Below are 18,754 nucleotides of genomic sequence, written 5' to 3'. Positions count from 1 at the left end.
TTGGCAGGCCAAGGAAGGCTGATCTTCTGAGGTCAGGAGTTCGAGACCAGTCTGGGCAACATAGTGAAACGCCCTCTCTACTAAAAATACAAAACGTTAGCCAGGCCTGGTGGTGCAAGTCTGTAATCTCATCTACTTAGGAGACTGAGGCAGGAGAATTGCTTGAACCTAGGAGGTGGAGGTTGCAATGAGCCACGATCATTACACTGCACTCCAGCCTGGGTGATAGAGTGAGATTCCCTCCTTGTCAAGAAAAAAAAAAAAAAAAAAAAAAGAAGGAACGTGACCTCATTCCCCCTAATTGTCCTTATTTGACCTGCTTGATGGCTCCCAGGGAGACTCCACTGAAAAGACTTATCTTTATTTGAACTGCATTCAAGGCTAAAAGCCTCTCCCTAGGGAACATTTGTCGCAAACATTTAGAGGCAAATATTTTAATGCCACAGCTGCCTGAAGAAATGGATAACAATTAAAGTCAAAAACAGACTAACCAAAAAGCTAAAAAAAATAAATAAATAAAAATAAAAAGATGGGGAAAGAGATGTCCACAGGGACTTTGAAAATCTCAGACATGCTCTCTGCAATATAGAAGGTATGTACATTTGTCAGTTGTGTGCATGCTCAAGAAATATCTGTGAAGGCTCTAAGCGCTCATCTTTGAACTGCAGACTCTGTGCAAACATAAAGTAAGGGCTAAGGAAGAGTTAGAAACTGCCTAGCTGAGTATTGGAAGCATGTTCCAACACAAACACACAGGGTCTCTTCAGCAAAGACTGAGATTTATGCAAGAAAGTCTTTATGAAATTTTCTGTCCAACCTGGCAGCTAAACCAATTGTATAGTGACTTCAGTAGCCACAAATGATAATAATAATAATGATATATAATTAAAAACAGATTTAACAGAATTATTTCAGAAAAGCTACTGAAAAATTAATGACTACGACAAGGAGCAACAACAACAAATCCTGCTTCAGTGAGAAGAGGAGGATTTGATTTTTTGAGCTGTCATATTTTTTAAATGTCTATATTTCAATAAAAATTAATGATTTGTGAAAAAGCAAGGAAGTTTGGCCCATACACTTTGAAAAAGAAGCAATGACAGAAAATATCTTTGAGGAAGCCCAGATACTGGACTTACTAAACAAAGACTTTATATCGGCTATTTTATTTTATTATTTTTATTTTTTGAGGCAGTCTTGCTCTGTCGCCAAGGCTGGAGTGCAATGGCACCATCTCAGCTCACTGCAACCTCAGCCTCCCAGGTTCAAGTGATCTTCCTGCCTCAGCCTCCTGAATAGATGAGATTATAAGCATCCTCCACCAGGCCTGGCTAATTTTTGTATTTTCAGTAGAGCTGCCCACCACCATGCTGGTCTAATCTTTTTACTTTTAGCAGAGAGGTCTTGAACTCTTGACCTCAAGGGATCTGCCCGCCTCAGCCTCCCAAAGAGGTGGGATTATAGGCATGAGTCACCACGGCTGGCCACAAGAAGATAACCTTGAATGGAGCAAGAGAGAAGTAACTTATCTATAATATTATTGTTGCCCACTGCACAGATAGAACTGATTTACTGAGACAGCAATATTGCAGTAGAGAAAGAGTTTAATATATATAGAGTCAGCTAAGCAGAAGACTGGAGTTTATTACTCAAATTAGTCGCCCCTCAAAATTTGGAGACTTTTTTTCTTTTTAAAGTTTAATTTGGTGGGCAGGAGTTTAGGGAATAGGTGCTGCTAATTGGTTGAGAATAAAAATAGCAAAGGTGTGGAAAGTGGTCCTTGTGCACTGAGTGAGCTTCTGGGTGGGGCCACAGGACCAGTTGGGTCAAGAATCACAGGTCCGGGTTAGAGACAGTCAGTTCCCAGAAATGCAAAAGTCCGAAAAACACCTCAAAAGAGCAATTTTAGTTTCTACAATAATGACCTTCTCGATAGTAATAATTAGGGAACTTATACATCTTGTGACCCCCAGAATAATGGTAGTTATCATTAACTACATCTATGTCTTGGCAGAATTAAGGCCCCTCTCATAATCCTAACCTTGAAGGCTTTCATTAGTTTTACAAAGGTGGCTTTGGTCTCTGAAGGAGATAGTTTTGGGAAAGGCTATTATCATCCTTACTGTAAGGTTAAATTATAAACTAAATTTCTCTCAAAGTCAGCTTGGCCTATACTTAGGAACGAACAAGGACAGCTTCGAGGTCAACTAGAGGGTCAGCTAAAAGCAATAGGGAGTCAGGTGTGTCAGATTTCTCTTACTGTCATAAGATTATACAACGGAACCAAGTGAAATTTATTCCAGGAAAGCAAACCTGGTTTAAAATGTAAAACTCATTCTATTTAATATAGCATATTAATAGAATAACAAGTCAAGAAACAACACAATTATCTCAATAGACCCAGAAAAAGCATTTGCATGGATATTTCTAATCTCGCCTTATAGTCAGATAACTGGTTCATCTTTCCCTCCTGCCACTTTTTTTTTCCAGGCTTGAATAACCAGTCTTTTTCTTCTCTTTTTTTTTTTTTTTTTTCTTTAAGGATTGGCAGATAATGTAGTTGACAAAGATTTTATTACTGGAAATACGTCCTCATCCAGACCCTAAGATAGGGTTCTTGGATCCCAAGCAAGAAATAATTCAGGGTGAGTCCACAGGGCAAAGTAAAGCAAGTTTATTAAGAAAATAGAGAAATAAAAGAATAGTCACCCCACAGAGCAGCACCGAGGATTTCTGGTTGCCTATTTTTATGGTTGTTTCTTGACTATATGATAAACAAGGGGTGGGTTATTCATATCTCCCCTCACTAGACCATATAGAGCAACTTCCTGATATTGCTATAGGATTTGTAAACTGTCATGGTGCTCGTGGGAGGGTAGCAGTGAGGACGACCGGAGTTAACTCTCATGGCCATCTTGGTTTGGGTGGGTTTTAGCCAGCTTCTCTACTGCAACCTGTTTTTTCAGCAAGGAGTTTATGACCTGTATCTTGTGCAGACCTCCTATCGCATCCTGAGACTTAGAATGTCTTAACCATCTGGGAATGAATCCCAGCAAGTCCCAGCCTCGTTTTACCTAGCTCCTATTCAAGATGGAGTTGCTCTGGTTCACATGCCTCTGAGAGTTTGAAAAGAGGAGTTTCAGTTAACCTAGAGGTTCCATGAGAGAAGCAAAATCAAATGGAGGAAGAAGACAGGACTAATCCTCATAATTGTTTTATTTATATATTTATTTATTTTCTGAAATTCTTCCAAGTCTATGAGACAGGTTTGGACACGGACTTTTATACTGGATTTGAAATTCCCGCCACAGAAATATTATTTATTCTCAAAGAGATTGGTTGATTATTATTGCCGAAATGAAGCCCTTGAAGGTTTCCTCTGTTGCAGAAATAGTCCAGGCCAAAGGGAGTAGGTTCATCAGAAGGCTGGTATAAAAGTGAATAATTTATTTTCTAATAACCTGGCAGTTTAAAGTAAAGGTAGACATGTCAGTGCACAGGGTTCTTTAGTTTTGGACTCCTCAGTCTTTACTTAAAATATATTTAAGAAGGTCTGTAGCTGTTCTAGCTATAAAGACATGGAACTGTTTGCTTTCTCCGAGCAGTTTATCCACTATAGTCATTGTAATCATAAGTTATTTTTGGTAAGGTTTACCCCTTTCTCCAGAAAAGCACAAGTTCTGAGTTCATAAGTCTTATATGTGAAATTGGTTGAAGTTCCCGACGGAGGAGTTCTAGACTCCTTAGATCCATATAAGCCCATGATTTCCTGTCTTTGTGAAACCATACTTACCTAAGACATTCCACTGGACCCAGTTCAATTTGTGTTATGATTCTGAACCCATTCCAAAAAGAAAATGCTCAAATAAAGTCAAAAAATTCAAATACCTCAGTTTGCAAAGTTTGAATGTGAGAGGAACTTACGCATGACCTGCAGTTGCTATGAGAGAGCAATGAGCACAATGGATCCAGTGGGTGCTTTCGTTTGGGTTGTGCTCCCAGGGGTTGCTGGAGGCCTACTTTGGATCTCTTTTATGATATTAAACTGTAAAATATAACTTTAGACAAATTAAAATTAAAATAATTTATTTGGGCAAATAACAATTCACGAATTTGGGCATCATACAGAGCCAGAAGATTTTCAGAAACTCTGACCAGTAGTGAGAGCACTAATATTTTATGGGTTGAGCACAGATGCATAGTAGAAAAATGACCTAATTGGCTACTTCTAGGCATCTATACTATTTGGGCATGGTGTAGTTAGTTGGCTGATTATAATTGGTTAAAGCCTGGCTCTTTGTGATTGGCTGAAACCTGGTTATTTTAAAAATATAAGTATGTATATTATAGTAAGTAAGTATAGTATAGTATTCACTATATATAATAAGTGTAAACATATAATATATAACAATATAGTTATATATCTTACTGTATGTATATATTATATATAATATGTATATACATATTATCTACATTATATATATGTATATCTCCTCCTAGATTAGATTTCAGTCTGTTTATGTATTAAATTAGGTTGCAGGGTTTTTTAACATGGAAACTCAAGGTACAGAGACAGCCACAGGCTAAGGGCATCCTGCTGATTTAACAAGGATAAGCAACAAAAGAATAAATAGATAAATTAAAATGTATTAAAATTAAAAACATTTTATTTGTCAAAGGTGCTATCAAAAATGTGAAAAGACGATCTCCATAGAATGGGAGAAATATTATAAATGTGATATCTGGGAAGAGTATAGTAACTGTAATATATAAAGAACTCCTAAAACTCAAAAATTAAAAAAAGAAGTAGGAAACGGGCCAAGTATTAGAACAAACATTTCTGCAAAACAGTTATACAAATAAACAATAAGTACATGAAAAGGTGCTCAGCATCATTAAGGTATCACTTTATGCAAAAGTACATTAAGGTATCACTTTCTACCTGATAAAACCACTATAATTACAAAACATACAAGTAGAAAAGAACAAGAGTTGGCAAAGATGTGGAGAAATTGGAAACCTCCTACACTGCTGATGAGAATATTAAATTGTGCAGCTACTGTGAAAAAGTTTGCCTGTTCCACAAAAAGTTGAACAGCAGTTGCAACTCTGGGCATATCCTGAAGAGAATTGAAACCACATGCTTACACAAAAACTTGTATATGAATGCTGATATACAAGCAGTGTTATTCATAATAGCCAAAAAGTAAATACAATCCAAACGTTCCTTAGCTGATAAATGGCCAAACAATATGTGATACATTGATACAATGAGATATTATTCAGCCATATAAAGTTGTTAAGTATTGGTACATGACACCGTGTGGACCAACCTTGAAAACAATATTCTACAGGAAAGAAACCAGGCATAAGAAGTCACACACCATATTATTCTTTTCATGTGAAATGTGGAGATAGTGTATGTATATAGAGACATAAACCAGAATAACACAGATGTTCCTTGACTTATAATGGGCTTATGTCATGATAAACGCACTGTAAGTTGAAAATATCTTCAGTCAAAAATGCATTTAATATGCCTTATCTAATGAACTCATACCTTAACCAAACCTACCTTAAACATGCTCAGAATCCTTACATTAGGTACTAACTGGGCAGAAGCATGTAACAAAAATACTATTTTTATAATAATGTGTTGAATATCTAATGTAATTTATTGAATACTGTACTGAAAGTGAAAAAGAAAATGGTTGTATGGGTACTTGAAGTTTTGTTTCCACTGAATGCATATTGCCTTCACATTATTAAAAAGTCAAAAAATTGTAAATGGAGCCATTGAAAGCCAGGGACCACCTATAGTTGCCAGGGGCTGGGAGAGAGCTGGGGGAGTGGAGAGTGTCTGTTAATGACTTTTGAATTTCTTTTGTTTTTGAGGATGATAACGTTCTTGAATTAGATAATAATGATGGTTGCACAACTCTGTGAATTTATTAAAACTCCCTAAATTGTACATTTTAAAGTTGTGAATTTTACGAGTATGAATTACATCTCAGTTAAAAATAGAAGAAGAAAGAGAGATAAGATTGAAAAATGGGAGTTTGTCAAATTAAAAAAGAAAATTTTGGATAAGATTAAGGAGTTGGAATTTATTTTTGATACTAGGTATTCTTTAAAAGATTTTAAGCAGGAAAAATTTTGTTTTTAGCCAGAGAGTAGTTCATTGGAGATCTGAAACAAGAACTATAGGTATTCAGGATAGAGAACAACCTAGAAAAGAACAAGAACAAATATAGAAAAATAGAGCTAGCTAGATTTGGAAATAGAGGGTTGACCTGATGAAAAAACATATCACTTTGGTCTATAAACCAAACATGTGAGTAGAGGACATCTTGAGTCATTAATTTATAATAAAATATTATAAATAATTGAGTATTTTGAATTATGTGGAGTAATTAAGTCATATTGATAAAATTAGCACATGCCAAAATGTCTTACTTTTTAAAATGTTTTAACACAGAGCTCAAGTGAAATGCAATAAATAACCAACTCTTATGTATCACAAATAATTATTAAAATATATTTTCTTCAATGTTAGCAAATAACTAAGCATCACGTTTTGCAGATTTACAGAGGAATCACAGCTTCTTAAATTAATATTCATAAATATTTAAATGATATTTGACTATTAATTCGGCGAGGGCAGAAACTGTAGCTCCAGTGTCCAATTATGTGACTGCTTCATCAAAGATATTTTATTTAAAACATTGTTGAATACTAAAATATATAATAAATGTTATGCTTGAGTTAATAATTGTAATAACTAACATTTATCTAGCACTCCCTATGTCCTGGGTGTTATGACAAGGACTTTGAAAGTATCATCACATTTATTTCCTTCAACCATACCGTAAAGTTTTTAAAAAATACTATTATTAATCTTCATTTTACAGTGAGGCAACTGAAGCTTGAAGAAATTAAATGACTTGTTCAATGTCACATAGACAAGGACTCAGGGCCAGGGTGAGGCTTGTGAGACAGGGCTGTACAACAACAGGGTAAGTTCCAGTCTTTAAAAGTTTCATATTTTGTTCATTGTGATTTATTGCATCAACTTCAATTTTTAAAATATTACATGAAAATAATATTTATTTTGATTATTGGGTGTATTAGTTTGTTTTCAGGCTGTTAATAAAGACATACCCAAAACTGGTTAACATATAAAGGAAGGAGGTTTAATTGGGTCACAGTTTGCAGGGCTGAGGAGGCCTCAGGAAACTTACAATATGGAAGAAAGGAAAGCAAACACGCCCTTCTTCACAGGGCAGCAGCAATGAGAAGGGCATAGCAAAGCAAGGGAAAAATCCCTTATAAAAGCACCAGATTCAGAAGTTCGAGACCAGCCTGACCAACATGGTGAAACCCCGTCTCTACTAAAATTACAAAAAAAAAATTAGACAGACAGGTGTGGTGGCAGCACCTGTAATACCAGCTGCTCAGGAGGCTGAGGCAGGAGAAATGCTTGAACCTGGGAGGCGGCGGTTGCAGTGAGATGAGATCATGCCATTGCACTCCATGGGGAAAATGCCTCCATGATTCAATTATCTCTCACTGTGTCCCTCGCGCAACACATAGAAATTATGGAAACTACAATTCAAGATGAGATTTGGGTGGGGACACAGCCAAACCATATCATTGTGCTTTTTGGCAGGGCCTTAAGTTTTGTGCCTGAGGTAAGTACTTATGATGTCTCACCCTTGCCCCAGTTCTGCTCAGGTCTGGAATATCTAAGGGTTCTCAATGAGTAACCATGACAAAAATGTAGCATTAGTTAGCACTGTTAGGATAAAGTTTTGCAAGAGTGATCCTGGAGATCATTTAGATGACCATGGTAGTTTTATGGATTAGTAAACTGAAGTTCTTATGGGGGATTTATGTTAGTGGAGAGTCAGGAGCAGAACATTTCAGATAAAGTACAATCACCATAGTCACATCCTCCCCTAACCTTGTACCCAATGGAGGTATACTTTATTTTGAGATATTTTCTCTTATATATGTGTATTTGCTGGATTATGATCATTTTCTTTAAGATAAAACATTTTTAAATGCATATCTGTATTGTCATTATGCTTCAAAACTTTTTTGTTTTTTTTTGCTACTTTTAATGCAAAATTCAGTTTTTCTTTTCTTTTTCTTTTTCATTTTTTAATTTTTTTTTTTGAGAGATGGACTTGCTTTGTCATCCAGGCTGGAGTGCAGTGGCATGATCTGGGCTCTCAGCTCGCAGCTCACTGCAAACTCCACCTCCTGGGCTCAAAAAATCCTCCGACCTCAGTCTCCTGAGCAGCCGGGACTACAGGGGTTCACCACACCTGGCCTTTTTTTTTTTTTTTTTTTTTTGAGAAGGAGTCTCAGTCTGTCACCAGGGTGGAGTGCAGTGGCACAGTCTTGGCTCGCTGCAGCCTCTGCCTCCTGGGTTCAAGCAATTGTCTTGCCTTAGCCTCCCAAGTAGCTGGGACTACAGGCACCCACCAACCTACCCAGCTAATTTTTGTATTTTTAGTAGGGACGGATTTCACCATGTTGGCCAGGATGGTCTCGATCTCCTCACTTTGTTATCTGCCTGCCTCGGCCTCCCAAAGTGCTAGGATTACAGGGGTGGGCCACTGAGCCCAGCAGGCTATTTTTTTTGTTTTGTTTTTTGTTTTTTGAAGGGGTTTCAAAATTCAGTTTTCTATAGCCCTTTATATTTATTTTGTTTAGATTTAGGTTTATAAGAAATCTATTTCCACCAACAGACACCTTTCCAAATACCTTGAAAGTAAATTTGTCACAGTGTCAATGTATATGCTCTAGTAATAACAGACTTCCAAGATGAACAGAATGTCATAGGCAGGCTTGATCTCCAGTTTCACTGGCATGCGCTTTTCCTTCTTAGACTGGGGAGAAGGTGATTAGTTGACATTTTGAACAAGAGGACTTCTTGTTAATAATAAAGATAAGAGTAGGAAATTGTGTGAATATAAGTAAATTGTATGAAAATGTGTTTGCAGTGACACATTTGGATGATTATAGCAACTGATAAATTATTATCATCACAGCTCTCATTTATCTTTAACAAAATGGTAATATCTCCAAGCTCAATTTTAGATCCATTATTTTGGCTTCCAGAAAATAAATCATTTAAGAATCAATGCTTAGTTCTGGTTCTATCTATCAGCCTGATAAAATAATTTGAAACTACGGTTTAAGATCAATAGACCAAAATACAAATGTGTGTGCGCACATGTGTGTGTTTGTGCAGGTATGAATGTGCATGTGTGATAGAATGGAATGGTCTGATACCTTTATTCCTTTCATTCTGTCTCATTTTCACCGGTAAGGAGGAGGTTTTTCATCATAATGACTTACTATGTTATTCCATGTGGCAGTATATATCATAAATGCTATACTGTAAGTATAAGAATCTACCATAGTCCTTCTAAGATGGAGCCAGAAACAGGTTTTATCAAACAAGAAAGTAAGGGTTAAATGATTCCTCTAAACTGAAAAGAGGTTGGAGGCTCTGAGAGAAGCATATAGTTAGAAAAAGAGAGAGCGGGCCGGGCGTGGTAACCCACGCCTGTAATCCCAGCACTTTGGGAGGCCAAGGCTGGTGGATCACGAGGTGAAGAGATAGAAACCATCCTTGCCAACGTAGTGAATCCCCGTCTCTACTAAAAATACAAAAATTAGCTGAGCGTGGTGGTGGGCACCTGTAGTTCCAGCTACTCCAGAGGCTGAGGCAGGAAAATTGCTGGAACCTGGGAGGCGGAGGTTGCAGTGAGCCCAGTGAGCCAAGATTGCGCCACTGCACTCCAGCCTGGGCGACAGAGTGAGACTGCGTCTCAGAAAGAAAAAAAAAAAAAAAAAAAAAGTGGGGGAAAAGAAACAGATGATGTAATCACGGGACTCCATTCTCTCTGTTACAGTCATTGTTTCCAGGATAGCACATTAGTCCATTACCAGCTTCCGAAAAGGTTAATAAGAGGTTGATGGGACAGAAAGAGTTTCTCTTCCTTTAGGGTAGTGGGCTCTGTATAGGGTAAACATACACTCCAGATTTCCTAGGAATGTTCTGTTTTATACATCTTTTCTTGGAATAGTTATTAATAGCACCCATTTTCCATTTTCACTTTCACAGATGTCTTTCTTTGGCTATTAATAAATATAGTTATTTGGCTCACAAATCAGGTAAGCCTGAAGCGGCTAGTGTCCCTTTCTCTTGTTCAAATGAATTTAACTATCTGCAGAATAAAAACAATCTCTGAAAAATTATAAGGCAAAGAAATGTAAAGATACAGAATCCTCACATCATCCATAGCCTCTGAATTGATTTATATTTCAGGCCATACACCCTCTGGCTTGAGGCAATTAATGAGCCAATAATACCCGCTTTTTTTTTTTTTCTTAAACTTGCCCAAAAGACTTCTAATAACACATTTAGCATCTTAATTTTTTTTTCTGAGTTGTTACCTTTATCTAGTCTTCCATATTGTTTATATAGTGTTATATAAACGGAGACCATGTCATATTTCTCTTTTTATTTTTCACTAATGAAAGAAATATTCACTATTGAGTAGGTGCTCAGTAAATATTATTGAATGAATATAAGAATTGATGAGTGAGAGAATGAATGGTTTATGTGTTCAATAAGGGATCAACAAAATATAGCTTTCTTGGTAGATTAGTGCAATGATGGGATATAAACATATGTAGAAGACCCTCATTTGTTCAAGTCCTAAAAGTTCTAGAACTAAATTTACATATAACCTCTCTTCTCTCTCTCTTGACTAAAATCCCGAATGCAGCACCTGCATCTCCTGGGGAAGCAACTCTTTATGGGTCTCTTCTCTTTCTACAACTCTTATGACCGCTGACGACTTTTACTCTGGACTGTGTATGCAGAGGTGTTGCATACTAAACACCCATAGAAAATACGATGTGTCTCCCTCTAGAGCAGAGGACAAGTTTGTTTATTGACTAGTATAATTTATCGTTATAGGAAAACAGTGGGGCAGAATCGTTTGGAGCTCATTACTTTAATTGAATTAAAATTTAGTTAAGTTTTAAAGGCTGAGTTTATTAGTTGACTCAGGCTACCATAACAAAATAGCACAGGCTAGGTGGTTTAAACAACAGACATTCATTTTCTCATGGTTTGAAAGCTAGAAACCCATGAGCAAGGTGCCAGCAAACTCAGCTTCTGGTGAGGACTCGCTTCCTAGTTTGTAGACAGCTACACTCTTTTGTCCCAACATGGCATTTCCTCTGTGCTTACACAGAGACCAAGATTTCTGATGTTTCTTTCTCTACTCATAAGGACATTAAGCCTATGAGATTAGAGTCCCACCCTTGTGGCCGCATTTAATTTTAATTAGCACCCCAAAGGCCTTATTTCTAAATACAGTCACATTCGGGGTTAGGGCTTCAACATATAAATTTTGGAAGACACGATTCAGTTCATAATGCCAGGATTCTCTAAACTTAGAGTTCTTCAACTAATGCAAACCTATTGCCTGCACAGCAGCCACTTAGGCACACCCATATCGCTCCTATAGGGTACAAGAAACAGGGAGAAACCGCATGCATATGACGATCATGCTGCTATCTGCTTGCTGTGCAGCGAATGAGTAATAATGTCCTTTACCCTTTTGTGATCAATGAGTAGTGTGTCTTCTGCTAGCATACTTGAAACCACAGCAGACTAGTTTGCTAGCTTAGAAATACAGTCAACTCTTGGATAATACAGATGTTAGGGGCACAGTTAAAAATTGCATATAGCTTTTGGCTCCTCTAAAACTTAACTACTAGTAGCCTACTGTTGACTAGAAGCCTTACTAATAACATAAACAGTCAACATATATTTTGTATGTTATATATAGTATATACGGTATTCTTAAAGTAAGCTAAAAATGTTATTAGGAAAATTATAAGTGGAAATGGATCATCATAAACATCATCATCTTCGTTGTCTTTACATTGAGCTTGCTGAGAAAGAATAAGAGGAGTTGTTGGTGGCACAATTTTTGCTCCAGATAAAGTAATTGTGTGCCTACTATGTGTTAGCCATTACATTAAACCCATTTTGAGCTTCTTTTAACTCATTTTCTTTACAAATTTAAATATTAATATGGTGAATGATACTTGAATTATTTACAATAAAGTTTAATAATTACTGGCAGCTCTCTATGTGCAGAACCGACTACCATATGCCATACATTCATAAAATATTCAATTAAAATGTCAGAAATAGTGATGGCTATGACACTTTCTTTAAGAAAACAACAAAGTTCTAATTCATACTATCTGTAAGAGAAAAAATATCTGATACTAAATAGATTTTCTAAAATTTTCAGTCTAAATCTCCTTTGAGTTTTATTCTTGAGATTATTTTTTCTTTTCTGAGGAAAAATTTAATGCAACAATTATCAAATTCAGTACAGAAAAAAAATCCTTATAATGCCTATATATTAAGCTACTTGATACAAAATAGCCATATGTTTGAAATGTGCAATTATTTTCTCAAAGAATCAATTCTTTTGGACTATCTTCTTGGTTCTCTTGACAAAGACCTTTAAACAATTGGCACTAAGAAGACTAGCCTATGTATTGGATGGATGGATAACAAAGAAAGAGGTATATATGAAAATTACTTCCTTGGAGTTACTGTGGAAGGCTCTTCTGGACTTACTGTGGAAGGATCTTCCTCTTGAGATAGTCAGTGCAATGCTATTAGCTGTTTCTACACTCTGGTTTAACTATGTATATTCCCTCTTTTTTAACCTATAAAAGCCAAACTAATTAACCTTTGGTTAGAACCGCATGCATGTGACTGTAATATGTGCCCCAGTAGTCCAACATTGTGAGCTGAGCTAAAAAACACTACCGTACCACAGCTCCATGTATGCATTCCCACTCCTGTTCATCAAAACAGAAGGAGCTTCTTACTAGTTCTTCTCCTAAAATCTATTTCACAAAAACTGGGCACTTCATATCTTTGTAGACTATTTCCTTTAAAACCCGGGCAGAAAAAAGAGCACCTAAATACCATTAGCTTTACTTTTCTATTCTATTTATGGAGACAAATCTAATAAATCAAGACTTTAATCAAGTCTGGACTTACAGACCAAAGCAAAAGTGACTTTGGATTCATAAAGTTCATAAATCAGCATAGACTCTCTGACCGTTGACCAGTATGGATCTAGTTCCTTCCTTCCTTCCTTCCTTCCTTCCTTCCTTCCTTCCTTCCTTCCTTCCTTCCTTCCTTCCTTCCTTCCCCCCCCTTTTTTTATACTAGGGAATTACTTTTCTTTCAAATAGAGAAAATTTAATTTGCAAGATGAAATTTTGAAATTAGAACTTTCAAAGTTACATCATCATTACATCATCAATGCAAATGTTTTGAGTGTTCTCAATAAAGTCTACACATTCTATTATTGTTTAACCTATTTTGTTTGAGTAGGATGTTCTCTAAAATTTGAGTATTTATTGTAGGTGTGAGTTCAAGATAATTTGAAGGATCAGAATTCCAAGAAATGAGAGAATATTAGGTAATGGTAATTAAACTATTTGATACTAACCAAAACATATTTACCCAGCATATCATGTGCTTCTCACTTTTCTTCAATTGTGCACCTAATGTATAGTATTTCTAAAGTATTTTTAGCTCACCCCATGAGCTTTTGCTCTAAATATTAACTTATCGGGCTCTTACGTTTCACTTAAGGTACAAAATCCTGCTGTCTCTATCAAATATTTCACAGTTTTTTTTTTTTCTGTACATTATAATCAGTCTGCTTCTTCTATTCCTATAACTATCAGCCCGCTGAATTTACTTACTGAAATTTTATCTTTTCTTTTTTTCTACTGCTCATTATATTTCATCTTGCCTCATTTGCTTTTTATTTGCAATTCTTTTTGGTTTCCCATGTTTTTCATCCTCTCTTTTGGTTCATTTTTCTGTTGTCTGTCACTCATACTAATGCCTGCTTTGCTTTTAATTTCTTTATTGTATTAACCATGTGTTAGTCAGTTATTGCCAAAATAAGGATTGCATAACCAACCACCTAAAAACTCGGTAGCTTACAATAATCAATGTTTATTTTTATCTCTAATGGTCTGCATGTTTGTTGAAGTAGCTCAGCTTCTGCTTTTGAGTTAATTTCAAATCAGTTCCAATTGTTATTACATTGTTCATGGACAAGTAAGATATAGAGAACATAACCTTCTCTTGATGGTTCTAAGGAACAAAAGACAACAGGTCAAAATCTCTGATCACAACATAGCCATGAACATTCCATTGGCCAAAGCAGTAGGGTAGGGATCTATATAGTTCATCCTCCAAAAGAGGTGGAGTATCACTAACAAATAATCCAACCCATCACAGTCTCCTTTCTCTTTATTATTTTGCTCATTACAGTTTATTTATTAGGTTGATGAAAACATGATATTTAGTTAATTCTTAAGCACTGGTGCTCATATCAAGTGATATTGCTTCAGTTTTTAGTTCCATCCAGCTTCTTCCAGTCCCATTAAGTTATATCTTGTTCAAAAGCTCTTTATTGTGAGTTATTGGTCTCTAAATACTGTAAGTAGTTTGAACAAAAGGAAAATTAATTGGCTCATGTGATCCACAGAATAGTTTGCAATCAAACCATATGAAGGAAAGAATACAGCTGAATCTTAGGAAAAATGGGATTCAGCAACTAAGATGCTGCCAGCACTTTGTCTCTCATCTTTACTTCTTTTTGTGAGTTTTATTCTCTGTCACAGCTTACTTGCTTATTCAACTTGATTGAACATCAGGGAACTATCAAATATTCAACCCCAGAGAAAATCTGCATATATTTTTCTTCCTTCCAGTTTAAACAAATTAGAAAGGCCTGCTTGGGATTGGTGGCTACTGGAGCCTAACAGGGCATAAGGAAGAGAAAGCTTCAATGTGGATGAAGAAAGACTTCTGCAGGAGAAAAAAAAATGAGGGGTCTGTCAACATCTTTCATATATCTTATGGTATCTTTGTCTCTGTTTTGTCTCATCTGTAAACATAACTCTAGATGGTTCTATCACATCTGCTCTTGGCCTGGTAATGAATATTGCTCACCTATATTGAACGCTGCTGTAGATAACATAATTGGTTTAACAGGAATTCATCACTAGTACACAGTTTCTGTATATAAATTAACATCTGTATGACATAAAATCAGCCATTATTAACTCACTTTCTTTTAAGGTAATACAATAAAATTACTATACAATTTCTTAAGAGAATGTAAAATTTCATATGAATTCTGAGATGTCTAAATTTCCTTGACAGAAAAACTCCTCCATTCTATAAAAACTGAATAGTGTTCCTTCTGTAAAGATAGATATCACGCTTTAGGGAGAAAAAAAGAAATCATACCATAAACTCAAGAACAGCATGACCCTCAAATTCTGAGTCTATCTTATTTGTTCTATTATACGTGTGAGAATTATACATTAATCTGACTGCTATTACCAGTGATAACCTCAATAATAGGTGCCTGAAAAGGGGGGAATGGCAAGTGCTTTGAATGAGCTGCAGAAAGCCTTTTAAGTGATAATGTGTGCTTAAAATACACCAAGGGAAAAATATAATCCTCGAAAAATAGAGGAGCTCCTTATAAGCAGTAAAATAAAATCCACTGTGGCCATTTTTGCTTCATGTGATAACCTGAATGTTATGAATAAATGTGACGCTGAGTTGAAATAATTTACCATCTGGTGGCTGACCGCACTGTCTTTTCCTTTTGTTGGCAGCTCAGCAAATAACTATTTTGAAACCCAAATGAAGAATTTTTCAGATAGGCTGCAAATGAGAGTCCTACTTATCAAACCTAAGAGAACTATGCTAAATGTACCCTCCGTTCTATATCACTCCCTAACAAACTCAGAAATCTAAATAAAAATGAAAATTATACATCATTAGATCTCCATCTGTGTGTGTGTGTTTCTACTCAGAATTGTATTTACTAGCTTACATATTTGATTATATGGGAAAATGTTAATGATCACCCTGTAACAATGCTTTAATGAATTCCCAAATCATAAAATAATTATTTCAAAAGCACAAACTAATTTCCAAGGTGAAATTGGTCATTAGTTGGTGCTCAGATGCTGTTATATAAATTATTTTGACAATTCAATTAAACACTTTTTTAGTAAGTGCCATTATTTGCACAGTGCTACATGAAAGATAACTTAAAAGCAATTCCATCTAAACCCACAAAAGTTTGCATTTTTCATCTGAAGATTAGATATATAGCCAAATATTTATATCAAAAGGAAGCGTACATGTTATTAAAATACAACTTTATGCCAAGACCTTAAAGATTATGACAAAATTAGGATCACAACTAATTTTGAACCTCTGGGAAGGCTTTTTAAAGCAAGAAAATGGAGACTAAAGAATTGCTAGTAGATTGATGAGTAGGTATGAGGACAAAATAATTACTATAGGAGAAATTTATCTAATATATTCTCTACTTAATCAGTGTTAGTTAAGTCTAAATCCAGGTTCCCAGGAAATGTAAGTGAAGAAGTGGAGTTAGTAATAACCATGTTTATTGTTTGACAATAAATGATATTTGTACTGTTGACAACTCCTCACACAAAAATTTTGTTGAAGAATAGTTAACAGTGCAAATTTCTTGAATTACAGATTTCGTGTAAGGTAAGTGCTAGACAATGAGTTAGAGTCATGTAAGAAGCAATGATATAGAGGGCTTCAACTATCATTCTAATAATATTGTATCATATTAAATAGATAGTGAGGTGCTTTGAAGTTTTCTGGGAAAGAACAAAGTAGTCAGTGTTGTTTTAAGTGGATTAATGTGTCCATAGGTTATAGAATGGATTTTAAAGGAGAAACTTAGAGTCAGAAAGATTAGTTAAGAGAATTTGCAATCGTCTTTTAGACAGGTTGTTCACAAATATGCTGCCTCTATTTTTTCTGAGAATGTGATAACATTCCATATTTCTGCCCATTTAAAGCCAGAGTAGCAGGTGACTTGTTTTGGGGGGCGGGGAATATTTGGGCAGAATATTTAGAATCAGACCATTGCCATTTCATGAAGCGGCTGCCCCATCAGCATCAATTCATCAGAACCCTCCTTTGATTTACACTTGATATGTAGCATGAGTCAGGAATCAATCTTCTACAGAATTAAACCATTGAGACTTGGGTGTTTGATTTCATTGCTTTATAATCTGACCTATATTGACAGACCAAAATAAAGTGTGTGTGGGGGTGATATGTTTTAGAACTATGTTCCCACCAAATCCCATATTGAAATGTAATCCCCAGAGTTCAAGTGGGGCCTGGTTCAAGGTCATAACCAGGATCTGGATCAAGAAGGTGTATCTCTCATGAATGGCTTAGCGCCATCCCCTGGTGATGAGTAACTTCACATTTGATGTGGTTGTTTACAAGTGTGTGGCACCTCCTCCCACTCTCTCTTGCACCTGCTTTCACCATGTGAAATGCCTTCCTCCCCCTTCATCTTCCATCATGATTGGAAACTTCCTGAGGAATCATGCTTTCTGTAAAGCATGCAGAACTGTGAGTAAATTAAACTTCTTTTCTTTATAAATTTTGCAATCTCAGGTATTTCTTTATAGCAATGCAAGCATGGCCTAATGCAAACGGTAAGTAGGAGTTGGACTAGCATTGATTTACGCAAAAAGAAATGTAAAGATAGATAATGAGACTGTTATTATATGAATATGATATTGCCTAGGTGGATATAATTCTATTCTTTGGGATTCTAGCTATCCTTTAATTTTGTAACACTTGGCTCTAAGGCCCTGCTAGGTTTCCATGAGATATCTAGTATCATTTTATTGTTTTATTTACGATGATACCATATCATACCTGGAAACATAAATCATACAACATATAGAAAAGGCAAAAGCAAATGGGACATTAAGGTCATCAAAGAAAACTTTGAAAAAACTGAAAAGCATGATTTCTAATAATTATATTCTTCCTAAAATTTTTCTGACTCCTTATTGTTTTTAATAGGTGGAGTTAAGGTACCAGCTTCATCAGAAACACCTGCAGTCTTAATAGAAATGTAAATTCCTGAGTCCCACCTAATACACATAAAAGTATTATGATCTCTGGTTCTAAATGGAGCACAGAAATCTGCACTATCCATGAACATTTCAGAAAAATGCAATGCCACATTAAGTTTTAAGAACTACTACTCATGTTAACATACTCTCTTTTCTTTAAATTCTTAAAGCATCATTTTTTGCTTTCGTCATTTTTTACAACCCTTAACATGATATTCTTAATTTTAGTAATTTATGTATCGTATATTTTAGTAGAGTTTATGTGCCCAAGAGTCATTAATTATCTACATCTTTTATTCTTCACAGTGTGAGGCATAGTTATTTCATAGTACAAGTTAAAAAAAAATAATTATATGGTTCATTGATCTTAGTCACAAAAAAAAAAAAGCAGAGATTTGGTAAATGACATTGAATATTTTATGGAAACCTGATAGGGCCTCAGAGGCAGAAAACTAGCAACAATACCCAATCACAACATAGAAGTTCTTCTAGGGAAACACGACCATTCTTGTCACTGCAATAGCGTTTGGCAATTTATAGCAAGAATTCTGCAACTTCCACACTTGCAAGATTGGTACCTTTAACAGCATGCTTATCCGCTTTTGATTAGAATATTACTGCTAAACAATACCACTGAACTGAGATCTAGTTTATCAAT

General features: G+C 35.7%; 2 long non-coding RNA genes across 2 annotated transcripts; one reads left to right on the top strand and one right to left on the bottom strand.

The window, feature by feature from the left end:
* Positions 1–3,252: 3,252 nt before the first annotated feature.
* On the bottom strand, positions 3,253–13,202 carry LOC139356752 (uncharacterized). The gene is made up of 3 exons (XR_011609144.1): positions 12,692–13,202; positions 3,925–4,058; positions 3,253–3,461 (listed from the first exon to the last, which is right to left on the bottom strand). It is a non-coding gene; the product is annotated as an uncharacterized lncRNA (long non-coding RNA).
* Positions 13,203–13,437: 235 nt separating this feature from the next.
* LOC105489189 (uncharacterized) lies at positions 13,438–15,950 on the top strand. Its single transcript, XR_011609143.1, has 3 exons — positions 13,438–13,550; positions 14,863–14,983; positions 15,781–15,950. It is a non-coding gene; the product is annotated as an uncharacterized lncRNA (long non-coding RNA).
* The last annotated feature ends 2,804 nt before the right edge of the window (positions 15,951–18,754 follow it).

This window comes from Macaca nemestrina, chromosome 1 (assembly GCF_043159975.1).
Source record: "Macaca nemestrina isolate mMacNem1 chromosome 1, mMacNem.hap1, whole genome shotgun sequence".
NCBI classification, from domain to species: Eukaryota; Metazoa; Chordata; class Mammalia; order Primates; family Cercopithecidae; genus Macaca; species Macaca nemestrina.
This window is presented reverse-complemented; position numbering and strand designations above follow the sequence as displayed.